Source organism: Hippocampus bargibanti, linkage group LG03, assembly GCF_051943395.1.
Source record: "Hippocampus bargibanti isolate YZ-2025 linkage group LG03, ASM5194339v1, whole genome shotgun sequence".
Classification (NCBI taxonomy): Eukaryota; Metazoa; Chordata; class Actinopteri; order Syngnathiformes; family Syngnathidae; genus Hippocampus; species Hippocampus bargibanti.
In genome coordinates, this window is record NC_142736.1 from 10,847,897 (window position 1) to 10,856,539 (window position 8,643).

The following is an 8,643-nucleotide window of genomic DNA, read 5'->3' on the forward strand; positions in this document are numbered from 1 at the left end:
AGAAAAAGTCACTTGAACTTTTAAGTGCTTTACAGAACATTGAACAAAAAATAACAATTAAACAGTGTTGTGAAAATGTATTAATATAAACTTGTTCTCGATTAGAAATGTTACACTACATATTAAATCATATTTAGATCGGATTCTAACATGTGGGTAACTGATTATGAGATAGTTATGTATGAAGACATCTTTAATTATTTTTGTGGGATCAAAATGCTACATTAGCAAGGTTTATTTGTGTCCTATAACATTTCCCGATTTCTGATCTGCACTACAGTGTGTGTGTGTGTGTGTGTGTGTGTGTGTGTGTGTGTGTGTGTGTGTGTGTGTGTGTGTGTGTGTGTGCTAGCGCGTGTGCGTGTCTAAGGTAATGTGGCATATCCAAATGGTATGATGCCAATTTAGATTACATGAAGAAGCACACTCATCATTGTTACTGAGAATAAATGGTTCAATCATAACTGCTACCTATCCTAAATGGGCGGTTGTGGCATTTCAAATTATTCAAAGTGCAGAAAGATAAATATGCATATGTAGTGCACTCTAGGATGCATGCTTTTTAGCATTCTTAGATTGCCGATTGTTCGTGGGTTTAAATGTCACTCGTAATAACAATAAAATGGGTGTAAAATACTCAGGAACGACTGGCGTGCTTAATCTTAAGGCCAAATGGTGAATCTGAGCTCTTTAGATGCTGGATATAGATCAAAATGCTACAAAGTGAAATTAAACTTTATTGAAAAAAACAATCCTTTTTGATCTTTTGATTTTCTTCACTAACTGGAGGATTCGCACTGGAACATCTAGAACTTTAATTTCATTTCGATTATTTTCAGTCACAATCACATATCTGACAGATGGCAACACTGAAATCTCATTGGTGAACATAAGTAAAAAGGTTACCTCACGCGATTAGTTTCAAGGAAAATGAATAATTTGGCAACATACAGGTTGCAAAGTGGGGTTTGTCATTCTGGATGACTACTTCACAACTGTCATATTCGTTGCAAAAGTAAATTGAACATGCGTTTCATACATTGATGCCAGCTCTCCCGGAGAAACTTTTTGTTGAGTGTCTTGCTCAGGTATACTATACACTGACAGGGGTAGAAATATCCCATATATTGAAGCGAGGCTCTCCTCGTACAAAACTACAGTACTCACCAACGGCAAAAAGCCTCTTGATATGTGTACAATCAAAGGACTGCATTAGACAAATCAACGTATTTGAACAATGTGTAAAATAGAATGGGAGGTGAATGAATTTTAACATTTCGGCACATGACTCAGAAGCAGCTCGCTCATTGATTCTTCCTGCAATAAACAAGAGACGGATTTCTAACATCATAACCCTAAAATAACCCGAAGCAACTGGGTTTCCACAGTGTTTTGGTGTATTTATAGCACTATAAGACAATGTGGTGGGGGGTCAAACAGTGAACGCGTTTAAACCATGGAACCATTTGGTTTGACGAAAACGTGACTTGAATTCATCGTTACCAATCCAGATGATTGAAGCATTCGACAATTTAACTAGCGTAGGTTACAACAACCTGTGGCACACACTGTCGTAAGCTAGCGAGGAGTGTACACGTTACATCCTCTTCTAGGACAGAATTCAGTTTCGAGCAGTGACAGACGGCGAGAGCGTGAACGAGGGCTCGTTCATTCGCTTCAGATGAATTATATTGAAGAAAACGGGCAGCAGCTGCATTTACTCGGTTTATCATTCCCTACTTACCCCAGTTGAAATCGTTATTTTTAGTCCTTTGGTCGCAGCTTCGTCGGGTGTCATCTACCGGTGCCACTGCACTTATGTGGTAGCCATCCTTTCGTGCGTATGGACAGTTGTCCCAGAACGTGACCGTGTTCGAGTCCGGCCAAGTGAAACGTTACCGCTCGTCTGTCAGTCACCACGGTGAGCCGGCCCGGCAACCCATTGAGCCGCCATTTTGGTTGTGATGGAGGAATCCGCTGACCGGCGCGTGCGCGCGCAAATACACGTCCGTGGTACACATAGCCACACGCGTACACACCTGTGATGACCCTTTCCCGTCAGCATTCAATTTGGAGGTTAATCTCAATTTCCTGAACCAAATTGGAAGGAAACCTTGATTTTGCTACTATTTTCTCACAAAATATTGGAATACTTCGTAACTGTAAATTTCCTTCAGGTATCCTGAGAGTTCTGACTACTTCTTACTTTTACTCGCATAATTTGTAAACCTGTCTATATCATGTTTTTTCACTACTTTGTCGAAATTGTTATTTTTTCTCAACGAGTAACGGGAGTGGGACGGGAGTCGCCGCGGAGAGTGGAAGAGAGCCGTTGACTGACAGACTGATTAATTACGTCAGTTTTATGCAGGGGCGGATTTACAGGGTGTCTCAGAGTGGCAATGGCCACGCCTATCCAATTCTTATAACCCATTGCTACTCTGTCACAAGTTTGTTTTTTTTCTATTCCAATAAGAGTATGTTTAGAATAAATATACAATTCAACTTCATGAAAACACTAAAATAATCTTTAATTTTTCCATAAATTTTCCAATCCGCTTTATTCTCACAAAGGTTCCAGGGAGAAAGAGGAGGGCCTGGAGCCTATTCCAGCTATCTTCGTGCAGTAGGTGGGAGACACTTTAGATAAAGAACTTTCCCCGGTGGTCCAACGGTGATGGTGTCGACATCAACAAATCAGCGCAGGAACTAGACTAGGGGTGTCAGACTCATTTTTGTTGTGGGCCATGTTGTGGTTACAGTTTGCCTTGTAGGGCCGTTATGAATTTTGGGAAGCCATTGAAATATTGAATGATCTCTACATTTTACATACTCAGTGGACAATAAATTGACAAATATAATTTTCAAATCAGAAGCAAAGAATAATGGCTGTGATTGTGAATAACATCGGACAATTTCAAGTCAGACTTTAACAAGCATCATGGAACTTGAGATGCTTAAATTGCTTCCGTGGGCCACATAACATGATGTCTTCTTCTTTTCCTTTCGGCTTTTCCCTTCAAGGGATCGCCACAGCAAATCAGTGTCCTCCATCTTTAGAGGTTTGATCCGTATGTTTGTTTTGGCCAAGCTTTTACGTCGGATGCCCTTCCTGACACAACCCTCTGTATTTATCCGGGATTGGGACCGGTGGTGGGCCAAATCTGATTCCTGGGCCTTGACTTTGACACGTGTAAGATCGACCATCAGTACAGATGCTCCCCGACTTACGAGCATTTGTGTTACGAACGACGGTACAGGGGAACATTTTTGCGGGTATGTTGAAAAAGTTTGGACAGAGATGCTGTTAAATTTTATGATAATAATAATACATTTCATTTATATGTGCCTTTCAAAACTCTCAAGGACACTTTACAGTCACAGGATAAGAACGAAAAAATATATTTTGTGCTGCGGGTTTTTTTCCGGCAGTCTCCACTGTGCTTCACACACGCAAGCACACAGACACATTGGAGGTTTCAAGGGCTGGGTGTTTACGCGACGGACGCCGAGGCTGACCAATCAGCGTACGGCTATGCAAACTCTTGCTAACAAGTTCAGGGCCATCCACCGAGCATGCTTGTGATTGGCTGCGTGGACTATGTGGCCGGGGAGGAGATCCCTCTTCCCAGTTGAGGTTTCCAAGGAGGAGACGATGCAAAAAGTAATGGCTGCTGGCACGTAATTCAGTAATTACATGCAAGCAGTGTCAGGAATGGCTGACTGAAGGCCCACTGATATATGTCGTCGTACTACAGTATGTGTGAATTTATTTTATGACTATTAGAGCGTCTGTGTTTTGTAGTTCCCACTTCAGTGTTTTACTTAAACATACATTCCATACAAAGTATAGCACTGAAGCAACTTACGAACAAATTCACCTCACGAACAACCGCTCTGGACATATCTCCTTTGTAAAGTGGGGAGCTTCTGTACTACGCAAAAAGCAAATCCTCAGCAAAGAAAATTGAAACAATACGTCCAGATCAACAAAATTTTGCTTTTTATTTAGATTAGTTGCTGCTTGATTAGTAAGACAGTTGTGAGGTGGGCTGTCGGTGTGACGGAGGAATTCAAGGTGGAGGTGGGACTCCACCAGGGGTCAGCTCTGAGCCCCTTCTTATTTGCTATGGTGATGGACAGGCTGAAAGACGATGTTAGACAAGAATCTCCTTGGACCTGTCACATCTCGTCACCGTCCTGGGCGCGCCCCGCCCCCCCTGTCACCTCCTCCTCTGCTCCCTGGAGACGGCCCCTCCCATCATCACTCACCTGGGTTCCCACAGCTGTTTGTCATTCCTTTGATTGTGCCTTCTGACTATATTTGCCGATCGCACACTACCGTCTCCGTCGGAGTATTCTGGAAGTTACCCACGCCATTACCTTGCCGTCAGGTCTGCCATTATTTTGTCTTCACTCGCCATGCCCTGCTTGTTATTTTTTGATCACATGTCTCAGTAAAGACTCTTGCTTCTCAACACCTGTCTCACCGTGTATTTCGGATCCTACCTTCTCACCTTCCCCCCCGTCACTCGAGTCCTGCCTTTTAGCCTCGAGCAACGTGATAGGACCATGATGTTTGCAGATGAAATTGTGATCTGTAGCGAGGACGGGGAACAGGTGGTAGAGAAACTAGAGATGTGGAGATATGCCCTGGAAAGGAGAGGAATGAAGATCAGTCGCATCAAGACGGAATATATGTGTGTGAATGAGAGGGATCGAAATGCAAGAGTTATGCTACAGGGAGAAGAGATAAAGAAGGTGGAGGATTTTAAGTACTTGGGGTCAACTGCCCAGAGCAATGGAGAGTGTGGAAAAGAGGTGAAGAAGCGTGTCCAGGCAGGCTGGAGCGGCTGGAGAAAAGTGTCAGGTGTGATGTGTGATAGAAGGGTTTCAGCTAGGATGAAAGGAAAAGTGTGTAAAACAGTGGTGAGACCAGCCATGATGTTTGGGCTGGAGACAGTGCCACTGAAGAAAAGGCAGGAAGCAGAGCTGGAGGTAGCAGAGCTGAAGATGTTGAGGTTTTCGTTGGGAGTGACCAGGTTGGATACGATCAGGAATGAGTACATTAGAGGGACAACTCATATTAGAGGCTTTGGAGAGAAAGTCAGAGAGGCCAGACTGAGATGGTTTGGACATGTCCAGAGGAGAGAGAACGACTATATCGGGAGAAGGACGCTGAGCCTTGAACTGCCAGGCAGGAGACCGAGAGGAAGACCGAAGAGGAGGTTTATGGATGTGGTCAAAGAGGACATGAAGGTAGCCGGTGTGAGAGAGGAGGATGCACAAAACCTCGATAGATGGAGGACATTGATTCGCTGTGGCGACCCCTGAAGGGAAAAGCCGAAAGGAAAAGAAGAAGTTGCTGCTTGATTAGTAACATGCATTTTTTGAATAGGTGTGAATTTTATTTAATGGACCCTTGCCGTGGACTGTGCCGACATACTTTTTTTTTTTTTTTTTTTTTTCACTTTTATCGCACGGTGGTACATACATACAAATGAAAAGTGAACCTGAATTAGTCACTGCTCCTATTTTTACTACATCCAGCAAGTATTGATGCTGTAAATCCCTGGAGTTTCTCCTATAACAGTAACCTAAGTAGAGAAAGTAGCAGAAAAGAGTAATGAATCATGAATGTTTCATATTATGTACATTGTGGTGTAACAGATGAATCAAACTTTTACTTACTTGTTCTTTCATATTGTGATTTACATTTGCATTTGGAGAAAAAAAAAATCAGGGTTTGTTTTCTTATACCTACAAAGTATGTGTCGTGATTTGCAAAAGTGGTAATGGTGGTTGTGGATCCCAAAAAAAGCAGGCAGGAGGGAGCAGCAGCAGTGACGTGCGGTGAGGTTCATGGCTGGTGAGGCACTGACGTCATCATAGTCAGATTTACAAACATATGAACTCTACAGAGTAGCTTATTCACCAATTGATTGGCAACAGTTAACATTTTTGTTTAAAATGTCATGTCAGTATTCTTTATATAAACTGTAGCATAGAAAAAAATAATTAAAAAAACATGATTATCATGTTACCTTTACTTATAAATGAAGTCCATGTGCCGCTCCTTCTGAAGAAAGGCATCGATAACTTCTTTGTAGAAGCCTTCCTTATCTTTCTTCAGTTTTAAAAGTCTCTCTATTTCTTTCAATCTGAGAATAAGGCCAAGCAACACAAAAAATGACTCGATGGTTGCACTTAACTTGCTAACTGTTTACTGTAGGTTGCTCTCACTAATTCTGTTATTCTGCAGCCGAGGAGGCGCAAGAAGAATCTGTAATCACCAGCGCCCCCTGTCATGAGGCAGGAGAACTGTATGCCTCACCTATGCACACAGTTTTGATGAAAAATAAAATAAAATACACACTGTAGTAGAGTGTTTATAATCTAAAATGACTACATTATATACACCAGCTAAACTGTAGAAATTTAGTTCATATACTAAAAGTGTTTGAACACTTTAATAGCGATATGCAGAGGGACAGCAATGCAGTCTCACTGCAGAGCAAGCCAGCACAGTTAGCATAGTGATTGCGCAATCCATGGTGAGGCTCAGCCGGCTGCTGCCTCACCGCTCGTCTCTACTTCTTATTTGAACGGTAAATGTGAAAATTCAGCGATTTTGAAAAAAATATCCAAAAATGGTGAAGTTACATGGAAAATAACTTTAAAGTACAAATCACTAAATAAATATAAGTGTTTAATTTATTTTTTCATTTGATATTTTCATGATGACAGGTGAGGCACAGCCTCACCTGCCTCGCCTGACTGCACGTCACTGCTCCCACATCAAGCAAATCTACAGGACTGTGGGAACACCATACACCAGAGCAACTGTTCTCTTTTGTATTTTATAAACATCTTTAGGAATATCATTCAAATGATTTCTATTTCAAAGTGTTTATGTCTATACACTTATTATGGTACACTATGGAGGTATTTACATGTATTTTCTTTATTCTTTGGTTTATTCCATTCATTTAGACAAACTAAGCAGATTCGCCTCTTGGCATTTCAGGTTGTAAATTTCGGCAATTTCCATATTTCACTTCAGCACAGAGATCAATTGTTAAAATATTTTTTCATCATTTTGGCATGCAGATGAGGAGGGAGTGGAACATTACAAAATAAATTGTGCTAAAGTTGGTCTGAATTAACGCATGAAATATACTAAATGAATGGAATAAACCAAAGAATAAAGAAAATACATGTAAATACCTCCATAGTGTACCATAATAAGTGTATAGACTAACACACTTTGAAATTGAAATCATTTGAATGAGATTCCTGAAGATGTTTATAAAATACAAAAGAGAACAGTTGCTCTGGTGTCAGTCAAGAGTGTACTAGGCCTCTCTCATTAGTGGTTCTTTGGTGTCATCTGCTGGTTCCATTAGTCAAACACAAGTTCTCGATCCTGGTTTATCAAATGAAAAGAAACTTATTACAATACAGTGAGACCTCAACTTACAAAAACCTCAACTTACAAACTTTTTGTCTTACAAACGTCAAATTTATGAACATTAAACCTTATAATAAGCACTATTTTCATAACACCCACCCACCACGGCTGGCGGAGTGATCTTCGGCGGAAGCACACGACCGACCAGCACCAGAGGTTAAGTTACCAACAGTCCTTATGGAAGATTACTCTCCTTCCATAAGCCATCAACGACCATCGAAAAGGTAAATAAAACTTTATTTTACAGCACAGTTTATTTCTTTAATTGCAGTCGTCATGTAATGCGCCTCTCTTTCCAAACACCAATTCCCTTTGACCTTCGACCTCCAATGCCATTCCATCAAGCCATCAATGACCATCACAAATGTAAATAAAGTGACATTATGATACAATGCAGTATATTTCTTTCATTACAATACAATAGCACATTTATTATACATAGAATAAGGTATGTTGTGTGTAGTTTTAAGGCTTATTTAGTTGAAAAGTATATTTTATGGAAACCCGGGAACGGATTATTCCCATTTTAATGGTTTCCTATCGGATTTTTTTTTTTTAGATACACACTTTTCGCCTTACACACTCAGTCTGGGAACCAATTAAGTTCGTAAGTTGTGGTCTCACTGTATTGGAAAATACATGGATAGGAACACCACCAGCCACAGATTATAAAGGTTCACTGAATAGGTAACGTGAGGCATATTGTTCTTGATCATCATTTGGAAAATTGTTTTCATTCAACACGGAGCTACTTATACTTTGGACAAAATATTGCTAGTAGAGGGAATGCAAAACTTTGCGAGGAAACGTAAAGTTATTATTATTTTTCTTCGATGTCCCCTTAGGGGATCCGTAGTTTGCTACGTTGCTGTTTGAGATTTTGTTCCTGCTGACTTTATTTAATACATTGTGTCAAATACACCCTGCTCCTACCTACTGCCAGCTTTTTTGGGGTCCACCACCATCACCACCTTGCAAACCGTGACACTTACCAGGAACAGTATAAATTTGTTAATAATGGCATGGAGACAACAGATAACAGAAGGACATAACCACATACTGCAGAAATTTAGCTGAGGTAATGATTTTAGTGATTATCAGCTTGTAGCCTCTCTTCATTGAAGTGGGAATGGCTGTCATCATGCTTTATCATACTGACAGAGAATAGACAG

General features: G+C 40.8%; 1 protein-coding gene across 7 annotated transcripts in view; it reads right to left on the reverse strand.

The window, feature by feature from the left end:
- Positions 1–2,214, reverse strand: part of LOC148900301 (C-myc promoter-binding protein-like) — a 72,171-nt gene extending 69,957 nt beyond the window's left edge. For 3 of the 7 annotated variants that reach the window (XM_088991927.1, XM_088991925.1, XM_088991926.1), the window contains exon 1: positions 1,745–2,213. The gene's annotated coding sequence lies outside the window, so the exon portion shown is untranslated. Of the gene's footprint in view, positions 1–1,744 lie in introns of all 7 variants that reach the window. The other 4 variants (XR_016114437.1, XM_088991922.1, XM_088991924.1 and 1 more) reach the window with 3 other exon arrangements.
- Between the last annotated feature and the right edge of the window lie 6,429 nt (positions 2,215–8,643).